We start from the raw sequence: 12,211 nt of genomic DNA on the forward strand, positions 1-12,211 counted from the left end.
TAATTTTATAATTCCATTTATAGGACTTAAAATATTCTTGCCTTTAGTTCACACCCACTAGATCTCACAATAACAGTCAGTATGTAGATCATAAATGAATCCTTAGATGCTCTGATACAGGGCAGTCAAAAAGAGAGAGATTACCTAACCAGATTACACATTTATATTCTCTAAATTAGCAACAATCCACCAACACTCCATTTTTCTTGGACAATATATCTTAAAAAATAATGTCTACCATATTTCTGCTCATAAATAACAGTTCTAAAATATTGCGTGTAAATTGAGTAAACATAGCACAAGTGAAAACCCCTGAAGTCTTTTATTAAAAAAAAAAAAATCTTCATAAGTTCTTTCCAGTATGATTCTGTGTAAGAGGTCAGTTTCTCACAAATGCCCCCTGTGGAAGCCAGAAAATCTGCTCGGGCTTTAATTTCATTCTGAAATGTTTTTGCACAAAGACACCCTACAATGATAGCTAGAAAATCTAAGAAACAGTGGTTTTTTAACTTTTGCAACTGTAATGAATAAGTACATGAATTTTATATACTTCTTTAAATGTATCTGTATTGTCTAGACATGCTGATTCAGTGCTTTAGCATGAGATTCTAGAGCAGAAACTCACAAAATAGATACACATTAATTACTTAAAAATATATCAGCTGTGACCTGCGCATTTAGTGCTGCCGAGAGGAGCTATCCCACGTCCAAGGTCAGGGGCAGAAGCTAGGAGGACCCCATGCCTGAGGGGAGGCGACCAAGAGGAGTTACCCCACGTCCGAGGTCAGGGGCAGTGGCCGAGAGTGCCAGGCGGTGATGGCGCAGGAACGGCTGAGAGGAGCTACCCCATGTCCGAGGTCAGGGGCAGTGGCCGAGAGTGCCAAGCTGTGATGGTGCAGGAACGGCGGAGAGGACCTACCCCACATCCGAGGCCAGGAGCCACGGTCTGGAGGAGCAACCCCACCTCCAAGGAGCGGTGGTTGTGTGGGCTCAGGAGGGCCTAGAGGAGCTATTCCCCGATCAAGGTCAGAAGAGGCGGAAGTGGTACCCCTCATCCAAGGTAATGAGCAGTGGCTGTGCTTTGCTGGAGCAGCCATGAAGAAATACCCCATGTTCAAGGTAAGAGAAACCCAGGTAAGACGGTAGGTGTTGCAAGAGGACATCAGAGGGCAGACACACTGAAACCATACTCACAGAAAACTAAACTAGTCAATCTAATCACACTAGGACCACAGCCTTGTCTAACTCAATGAAACTAAGCCATGCCATGGGGCCACCCAAGAGGGGCAGGGTCATGGTGGAGAGGTCTGACAGAATTGTGGTCCACTGGAGAAGGGAATGGCAAACTACTTCAGTATTCTTGCCTTGAGAACCGCATGAACAGTATGAAAAGGCAAAATGATAGGATACTGAAAGAGGAACTCCCCAGGTCAGTAGGTGCCCAGTATGCTACTGGAGATCAGTGGAGAAATAACTCCAGAAAGAAAGAAGGGATGGAGCCAAAGGAAAAACAATACCCAGCTGTGGGTATGACTGATGATAGAAGCAAGGTCTGATGCTGTAAAGAGCAATATTGCATAGGAACCTGGAATGTCAGGTCCATGAATCAAGGCACATTGGAAGTGGTCAAACAAGAGATGGCAAGAGTGAACGTCAACATTCTAGGAATCAGCGAACTAAAATGGACTGGAATGGGTGAATTTAACTCAGATGACCATTATATCTACTACTGCAGGCAGGAATCCCTCAGAAGAAATGGAGTAGCCATCATGGTCAACAAAAGAGTTTGAAATGCAGTACTTGGATGCAATCTCAAAAACGACAGAATAATCTCTGTTCGTTTCCAAGGCAAAACATTCAATATCACAGTAATCCAAGTCTATGCCCGAACCAGTAATGCTGAAGAAGCTGAAGTTGAACGGTTCTATGAAGACCTACAAGACCTTTTAGAACTAACACCCAAAAAATATGTCCTTTTCATTATAGGGGACTGGAATGCAAAAGAAGGAAGTCAAGAAACACGTGGACTAGTTTGCATTCCCACCAACAGTGTAAAAGGGTTCCCTTTCTTCCACACCCTCTCCAGCATTTATTGCTTATAGACTTTTGGATTGCAGCCATTCTGACTAGCGTGAAATGGTACTTCGTAGTGGTTTTGATTTGCATTTCTCTGATAATGAGTGATGTTGAGCATCTTTTCATATGTTTGTTAGCCATCTGTATGTCTTCTTTGGAGAAATGTCTATTTAGTTCTTTGGCCCATTTTTTGATTGGGTTATTTATTTTTCTGGAGTTGAGCTGTAGGAGTTGCTTGTATATTTTTGAGATTAGTTGTTTGTCAGTTGCTTCATTTGCTATTATTTTCTCCCATTCTGAACGCTGTCTTTTCACCTTGCTAATAGTTTCCTTTGTTGTGCAGAAACTTTTAAGTTTAATTAGGTACCATTTGTTTATTTTTGCTTTTATTTCCAATATTCTGGGAGGTGGGTCATAGAGGATCCTGCTAGTACAGCCACTATGGAGAACAGTGTGGAGATTCCTTAAAAAACTGGAAATAGAACTGCCTTATGATCCAGCAATCCCACTGCTGGGCATACACACTGAGGAAACCAGAAGGGAAAGAGACATGTGTACCCCAATGTTCATCGCAGCACTGTTTATAATAGCCAGGACATGGAAGCAATCTAGATGCCCATCAGCAGATGAATGGATAAGAAAGCTGTGGTACATATACACAATGGAGTATTACTCAGCCATTAAAAAGAATACATTTGAATCAGTTCTAATGAGGTGGATGAAACTGGAACCTATTATACAGAGTGAAGTAAGCCAGAAAGAAAACACCAATACAGTATACTAACACATATATATGGAATTTAGAAAGATGGTAACAATTACCCTGTATACGAGACAGCAAAAGAGACACTGATGTATAGATCAGTCTTATGGACTCTGTGGGAGAGGGAGAGTGAAAGGGTGGGGAGATTTGGGAGAATGGCATTGACACATGTATAATATCATGTATGAAACGAGTCGCCAGTCCAGGTTCGACTGGCGTTTGATGCACGATACTGGATGCTTGAGGCTGGTGCACACGGACGACCCAGAGGGATGGTATGGGGAGGGAGGAGGGAGGAGGATTCAGGATGGGGAGCACGGGTATACCTGTGGCGGATTCATTTTGATGTTTGGCAAAACTAATACAATATTGTAAAGTTTAAAAATAAAATAAAATTAAAAAAAGAAAAAAAAGAAAGAAACACCTGGATTACCAGGCAAATTTGGCCTTGGAATACGGAATGAAGCAGGGCAAAGACTAATAGAGTTTTGCCAAGAAAATTCCCTGGTCATAGCAAACACCCTCTTCTAACAGCACAAGAGAAGACTCTTACACATGGACATCACCAGACGGTCAACACCGAAATCAGATTGACTATATTCTTTGCAGCCAAAGATGGAGAAGCTCTATACAGTCAACAAAAACAAGACCAGGAGCTGACTGTGGCTCAGATCATGAACTCCTTATTGCCAAATTCAGACTGAAATTGAAGAAAGTAGGGAAAACCACTAGACCATTCAGGTATGACCTAAATCAAATCCCTTATGATTATACAGTGAAAGTGAGATATAGATTTAAGGGGCTAGATCTGATAGATAGAGTGCCTGAAGAACTACGGAATGAGGTTCGTGACATTGGACAGTAGACAGGGATCAAGACCATCCCCATGGAAAAGAAATGCAAAAAAAGCAAAATGGCTGTCTGGGGAGGCCTTACAAATAACTGAGAAAAGAAGAGAAGTGAAAAGCAAAGGAGAAAAGGAAAGATATAAGCATCTGAATGCAGAGTTCCAAAGAATTACAAGAATAGATAAGAAAGCCTTTCTCAGTGATCAATGCAAAGAAATAAAGGAAAACAACAGAATGGGAAAGACTAGAGATCTCTTCAAGAAATTAGAGATACGAAGAGAATATTCCATGCAAAGATGGGCTCAATAAAGCACAGAAATGGTATGGACCAAACAGAAGAAGAAGATATTAAGAAGAGGTGGCAAGAATACACAGAAGAACTGTACAAAAAAGATCTCATGACCCAGATAATCACGATGGTGTGGTCACTGACCTAGAGCTAGACATCCTGGAATGTGAAGTCAAGTGGGCCTTAGAAAGCATCACTACGAACAAAGCTAGTGGAGGTGATGGAATTCCATTTGAGCTCTTTCAAATCCTGAAAGATGATGCTGTGAAAGTGCTGCACTCAATATGCCAGCAAATTTGGAAAACTCAGCAGTGGCCACAGGACTGGAAAAGGTCAGTTTTCATTCCAATCCCAAAGAAAGGCAATGCCAGAGAATGCTCAAACTACCACACAATTACACTCATCTCACACACTAGTAAAGTAATGCTCAAAATTCTCCAAGTCAGGCTTCAGCAATATGTGAACCATGAACTTCCTGATGTTCAAGCTGGTTTTAAAAAAGGCAGAGGAACCAGAAATCAAATTGCCAACCTCCGCTGGATCATGGAAAAAGCAAGAGAGTTCCAGGAAAACATCTATTTCTGCTTTATTGACTATACCAAAGCCTTTGACTTTGTGGATCACAATAAATGTGGAATATTCTGAAAGAGATGGGAATACCAGACCACCTGACCTGCCTCTTGAGAAACCTGTATGCAGGTCAGGAAGCAACAGTTAGAAATGGACATGGAACAACAGACTGGTTCCAAATAAGAAAAGGAGTACTTCAAGGCTGTATATTGTCACTCTGCTTATTTAACTTCTATGCAGAGTACATCATGAGAAACGCTGGGCTTGAAGAAGCACAAGATGGAATCAAGATTGCCATGAGAAATATCAATAACCTCAGATATGCAGATGACGCCACCCTAATGGCAGAAAGTGAAGAGGAACTATAAAGCCTCTTGATGAAGGTGAAAGAGGAGAGTGAAAAAGTTGGCTTAAAACTCAATATTACCAATACAGTATACTAACGCATATATATGGAATTTAGAAAGATGGTAACGATAACCCTGTATACGAGACAGCAAAAGAGACACTGATATATAGAACAGGCTTATGGACTCTGTGGGAGAGGGAGAGGGTGGGAAGATTTGGGAGAATGGCATTGAAACATGTGAAATGTCATGTATGAAACGAGATGCCAGTCCAGGTTCAATGCACGATGCTGGATGCTTGGGGCTGGTGCACTGGGACGACCCAGAGGGATGGTATGGGGAGGGAGGAGGGAGGAGGGTTCAGGATGGGGAACACATGTATACCTGTGGTGGATTCATTTTGATATTTGGCAAAACTAATACAATTATGTAAGGTTTAAAAATAAAATAAAATTAATTAAAAAAAATATTCAGAAAACTAAGATCATGGCATCCAGTCCTATCACTTCATGGGAAATAGATGGGGAAACAGTGTCAGACTTTATTTTTTTGGGCTCCAAAACCACTGCAGATGGTGACTACAGCCATGAAATTAAAACATTTTTAATTTAAAAGACTTTCCCTACTGCTTGGAAGGAAAGTTATGACCAACCTAGATAGCCTATTGAAAAGCAGAGACATTACTTTGCCAACAAAAGTCCGTCTAGTCAAGGCTATGGTTTTTCCAGTGGTCATGTATGGATGTGAGTATTGGACTGTGAAGAAAGCTGAGTGCTGAAAAACTGATGCTTTTGAACTGTGGTGTTGGAGAAGACTCTTGAGAGTCCCTTGGACTGCAAGGATATCCAACCAGTCCTTTCTGAAGATCAGCCCTGGGATTTCTTTGGAAGGAATGATGCTAAAGCTGAAACTCCAGTACTTTGGCCACCTCATGCAAAAAGTTGATTCATTGGAAAAGAGTCTGATTCTGGGAGGGATTGGGGGCAGAATGAGAAGGGGACGACTGAGGATGAGATGGCTGGATGGTATCACTGACTCGATGGACGTGAGTCTGAGTGAACTCCGGGAGCTGGTGATGGACAGGGAGGCCTGGCGTGCTGGGATTCATGGGGTCGCAAAGAGTCGGACACGACTGAGGGACTGAAATGAACTGAACAGTGTATACAGATGAATGTTCTTTACTTCGAATGTGATATGTATTTTCTTTATAGATCAATTCAGTTCAGTTCAGTTCAGTCGCTCAGTCATGTCCGACTCTTTGTGACCCTATGAATCGCAGCACGCCAGGCCTCCCTGTTCATCACCAGCTCCAGGAGTTCACTCAGGCTCCCAGCACCCTAGTATTCACAGACATTTTATAATTGTTCTTAAAATTTATTATATATATGTATTCAAGCAACATGCCATATCTGCAGTTAATTTTTATTTTCTTAATTATTGATGTCTAATAAACATTCAAAAATGTTATCTACTCTTTTTATTTCTTTTTTTTTTCTTTGCTTCGTTCTCTCTCTCTCTTTCTCCATTTGTGTTCCAAACATTAGGTAAGTGTTTCGAATAATACAGAAGGAATGCAGAATCCTTTAGCAAAGATTGTTCACAATCTCATACCGTAGGCCATGATTTCACAAACAGGACAATATCAAATAGAATGATTAAAGGAAATGGTTGTCTGTGAACTATAAAAAGGAACACTTAATCAGAACTAAGAAGGGGAGGAGTTGATAGCTAATTATTAAAGAAAACTATGCAATTTACCAAGGCACTTTAAATTGCTTTTAGTTTTGGATTTCTTAATTCCAGAAAGGGTGTGTGTATGTGTGTGTCTGTGTTTTCAGTCACATCCAACTGTTTGTGACCCCAGGGACCGCAGCCTGCCTGGCTCCTCTGTACATGGAACTTTCCAAGCAAGAATATTGGAGCAAGTTGCCAAGGATTGAATCCGAGTCTCCTGCATCTCTTGCATTGGCAGGCAGATTGTTTACAACTGAGCCACTGGAAATTCCCTAAAAAGGTATACTTCTGTACGTGTCAAATCATCTTCCTAAAATAATTTCCTTTTCAAATTTAATTTTGTATCTGACAATTAATATCTCCATTCAAGAAAACCTTTCTTCTGCACACTATGTTTTGACATTTGTTCCTAGATTTTTAATCCTAATTTTTTTTTAATTAATGAAAGTCTTAAACTTTATTATGAATTGTATGTGTGGTTAGTTAATAAATGTTTCTTTATTCATCTATATTATAAGGTCAATTTTTATACAAACTAATCGGTTTTTCAAGAAACATAAAGCACCTAGAGGCAGACAAAGAATAATTAAATAGTTGATAAATATTAATATATTTGGAATAATAATGTTTGAATGAATGGATACACACAAAAAATATGATAGAATTTGAAAAGCCAGGAAGTTTTGCACAGGGACAATTTCATAGATAAGGTCAAGACATATAATGAAGCATGACAAGTTTTGAAAACTGCAACAATTTCCTATGGCTGAACTTTAGTATAGCTAGTCATTTATTAAATAATTTGATAAAATTATATTTCTCATGTGTCATACCATATAATTTTGCAAAAGTAATTACTATATGTGTGTGTATATATGTGATATAAATCTTTGAAGCCATCTTTTATTTTTAATTTTCCTAGGGCATTTTTCACATCCTTGTTCTGTAGGCTATAAATCAGAGGATTTGACATGGGAATCATAAGGGTGTAAAACAATGAGGTCATTTTGTCTTGATCTAAAGAGTAGATTGAACTTGGCCTAAAGTACATAAAAAACATAGTTCCTTGGAACATTGCCAGAGCAGTTAGATGGGAGGTGCAGGTAGAGAAAGCTTTGAACTTCCCCTCAGCAGAATGGATCTTTCAGACTGCAAGGATGATATAACAATAAGAGACAAGAACTCCTGAATTTGAGCTCAATTCAATAACTCAAAAAACGATAAATACTGTCAATTCATTGACCTGTGTATCAGAGCAGGAAAGAAGGTAGAGTGGAGATAAGTCACAGAAGAAGTGGTTAATCTCATTTGACCCACAAAAGCATAAGTGGAATGCTAATGTCGTGTGTATCAGAGCATCTGCCATTCCCACCAGGTAAACCCCAGCCACAAGCAGGGAGCACACCTTGCTGGACATGCTGATCTCATAGAACAAGGGGCTGCTGATGGCCTTGTACTGGTCATAGGCCATCACTGCCAGCAGGAGACACTGAGAATCTGCAAAAGATACAGGCAATCAAGAACTGTAGGGCATAACCATAGAAGGGGATTGGTTTGTTCTTGGCCAAAAACTCAACCAGCATCTTGGGCCCAATTGCTGTGGAATAGCAGAGGTCACACAAGGAGAGGTGGCTGAGGAAAAAGAACATTGGCGTTTGCAGTTGGGGATCCATTCTAATCAAAATTATCATTCCAAGACTTCCCAGAAGATTAATGAGATAAACAACTAGCAACATGGCAAATAAGGTCAGTTTCACTTCCAGGTCACTGGTAATCCACAAGAAAATGAATTCAGTCACAGAGGAGCAATTTTCTTTCTCCATTTTTTAATTTTTATTATATAAATTTTTGACAAAATGATCAGGAAAAGTATAGATAAATGTATGGACATCTGCAAAATATCTATAAAGGAAAGCACAGTCTCTTTGTGTAAATGTCATTTCATACTCAGAAAATTACCCAATCGTGTACCTACTTTTTGAAGGAACATTGTTACCTACCTGGAAAAATAAAAACAAACAAAAAACTGTAATACACATTGAAAAAGTTTTATCTAAGTCTGCATGTCATTATGATGTATATAAAACTCTATGAGTTTTTTATTTTCCTAGGTTTTGCTTTCTTACCTCTGGAGGTATAATTGGAAGAATTAATGTCTTATTTTATGTTCAAAATACCATAGAAGAGACACCAATATTTGAGACCTGGCTGTCAGTTATAGGATTAAGCACTTTCCATCTCTGGAAATAGTCATTTGGACACAAAAATTTGTTACCATTGTTATGTTTCTCAAAAAACAGCTCAGATAATGTTGATTTAAAATTATTTTCTGTACATTCTAGAGCATATCAGCAACTATTCATAATGGAAATTATTAAGTTACCGTCCTGGTCTAAGTTACCTTCAGCATTTGGCAGACATAAAATAGGCATTATTGGCCTTTACTACAGAAATGTGTTGCTGCTTTGGCACAGTTCTCATTACCAATCTCTGCAGTGCCCTGGTTCCAGAGGATGGCACCTTGAGCCAGCCAAAGAAAAATGATACAAAAAAGTGAAAACAACATAATTTAGCACACTTTTGTGTGTCTTTGATTTTAATTGACTTTCGTATTAAAAAAAAAAAGAAAATGAGATAAGGTATAAACACTTCTGATATATAGAGTCTCCTCCTTGTGTGTACGTATTTGCATGTGTTGTGTCTGCATGTATGCATGTCTGTTGATATAAGAATTAGCATATTGGTGACAGACTTTCCTTAAGTATATATTGGCATATGATTTACTTGGAGTTAAGTTTGCACATATTGCTATTTATAGTGTTCTACCTATATTCTTTTTGAAATAAAATTTAAAAAAAAACTAAAATGTATGTATATACTTCCTCAATGACAAAGAGTAAAGGCTTTCCTGTGAATCTAAATTAAAAGAAAATAATTAAACAATCATTTTATAGATGCTAGCAGAGTGGATCTTCAAGACTGGAAGGATGATATAAAAATAAGAGCAAGGACTCCTGAAATAGTACTCATTTCAATAGAACCCAAAGCAGTGAATATCACTAACTCATTGACCTCTGTATCTGAGCAGGACAGAAAAAAAAAAAAAAGCAGAGCTAAATCACAGAAAAAATAGTTAATTACATTTGACCCACAGAAGCATAAATGGAATGTTAATGCTGTGTTTATCAGAGCATCTGCCATCCCCACCAGGTAAACCCCAGCCATAAGCAGGGAGCACACCCTGCTGGATATGCTGACCACATAGAGCAAGGGGTTGCTGACGGTCTTGTACTGATCATAGGCCATCACTGCTGGCAGAAGACACTCAGAATTGACAAAGATACAGAAGACCAAGAATTGCAGAGCATAGCCATGGAAAGAGATTCATTTGTTCTTGGCAAGTAGGGAGAAATATCAATAACCTCAGATATGCAGATGACACCACCCTTATGGCAGAAAGTGAAGAACTAAAGAACCTCTTGAGGAAAGTGAAAGTGGAGAGTGAAAAAGTTGGCTTAAAGCTCAACATTCAGAAAACTAAGATCATGACATCCGGCCCCATCACTTCATGGCAAATAGTTAGGGAAACAGTGGTAACAGTGGCTGACTTTATTTTCCTGGGCTCCAAAATCACTGCAGATAGTGACTGCAGCCAAGAAATTAAAAGATGCTTGCTCCTTGGAAGAAAAACTATGACCAACCTAGACAGCATATTAAAAAGCAGAGACATTACTTTGCCAACAAAGGTCCATCTAGTCAAGGCTATGGTTTTTCTGGTAGTCATGTAAGGATGTGAGAGTTGTACTATAAAGAAAGCTGAGCACCAAAGCATTGATGCTTTTAACTGTGGTGTTGGAAAAGACTCTTGAGAGTCCCTTGGACTGCAAGGAGATCCAACCAGTCCATCCTAAAGGAAATCAGTCCTGAGTGTTCATGGAAGGACTGATGCTAAAGCTGAAACTCCAATACTTTGGCCACATGATGTGAAGAACTGACTCATTGGAAAAGACTCTGATGCTGGGAAAGACTGAAGGCAGGAGGAGAAGAGATGACAGAGGATGAGATGGTTGGATGGCACCACTGACTCGATGGTCATGCCTCTGGGAGACAGTGATGGACAGGGAGGCCTGCTGTGCTGCTGCAGTCCATGGGGTCTCAAAGAGTCAGACATGACTGAGTGACTGAACTGAATTGAACTGGCAAATAGGCCCACCAGCATCTTGGGGCCAATGGCTGTGGAATAGCAGAGGTCAGAGAAGGAGAAGTGACTGAGGAAAAAGTACAAGGGTATATGCAGCTAGGGATCCATCCTAATTAAAATAATCATTCCAAGATTTGTCAGAATGTTAATGAGATAAACAACAAAAACATGATAAACAGGGTCACTTTATACCCAGACTTATCAGTAATTCCCCTAAATATGAATTCAGTTAAGGATGAGCAATTTTCTCTTTCCATTCTTTGGTGTTCTTATCTAAAGTTTTGAAGTAACATAAGATGAGACTCTCACAACTAGAGTGGAGCCATGAAAACTAGTGAGGAGACCCAAATGCCACAAATAGAGAGAACATCCTCTCCACAGAGAACCCCCAGAGGAGGCAAGACAGCAACTAGAAAGGAACCATGAGTCCCCTCCTGAACTTGAAAAGAGGCTTATGCCATAACTCAAGAGAAGCCCATGGCCACAACAAGAGAGGAGCCCACCTGACAGTACTGGAGAGTGACCTACCACCACAACTGGAGAGGAGACCCTGGACATTGCACCTCAAGAGGGTGCCCTCCACCCCAAATAGAGACACACCACCTGTGCCAGTTGAGTAGACCCCCCCTACCACCATCAGAGAAGAGTAACCTCGGCACAAGTAGAAAGCAGCCCCTTGAACATCACCACTTGAGAGGAGCATTCCCATACAATGCAATTACACAGAAGCCTCCTTCCTCAACTAGAGAGGAGGCTCCCACGCCACGACTAAAGAGGAGGAGCTGTGCCAAAATTAGAAAGCAGGCTCACAAATATTGCACCTGTAAAGAGTGCCTGTGTACATCGCTACCAGAGAGGAAAGCCGCTCCACAATTTGAGAGGAACACTCCACTGGGACTCTAGAGGTGCCAGTCACACACTGTAACTAAAAAACTCAAGAGGATACTGCACACCAAACTATAGAGGAGCTCATCCAACACAAGTAAGCGTTGACCCCCCCACACCAACTAGAGAGGAGCACCACGCCACAGGTTGTTTAGCTATCCACACATTGCAACAAAACAGAAGCCACCCTGAACACTGCTACTAGAGAGGAGCCACACCATCACACTACCACAACTAAAAGGAGCCCCCACTACCGCAACTGGAGAGAAGTCTGCAAACAACAATTAGATAATAGCCATCCCACCACAAATAAAGAGTGGACCCTCACTGCAACTAGAGTGGAGCCTCATGTCACAACTAGAGAGTAGCCTCTGGCACATTGCAATTAGACAGGGGCCAGCCTGCACATTACTACTAGAGAGGGTCTGCCCCACTGTAGCTCGAGAGGAGGCTCCACCATAAGTCTAAAGGAACCCTGAGTCAGCTGCTACTACTCAA

General features: G+C 40.4%; 1 pseudogene; it reads right to left on the minus strand.

Annotated features, from left to right (window-relative positions):
• Positions 1–7,447: 7,447 nt before the first annotated feature.
• LOC133250025 (olfactory receptor 5W2-like) lies at positions 7,448–8,450 on the minus strand (annotated as a pseudogene).
• Between the last annotated feature and the right edge of the window lie 3,761 nt (positions 8,451–12,211).

The sequence above is a fragment of the Bos javanicus genome, chromosome 6, assembly GCF_032452875.1.
Source record: "Bos javanicus breed banteng chromosome 6, ARS-OSU_banteng_1.0, whole genome shotgun sequence".
In the NCBI taxonomy this organism is placed as follows: Eukaryota; Metazoa; Chordata; class Mammalia; order Artiodactyla; family Bovidae; genus Bos; species Bos javanicus.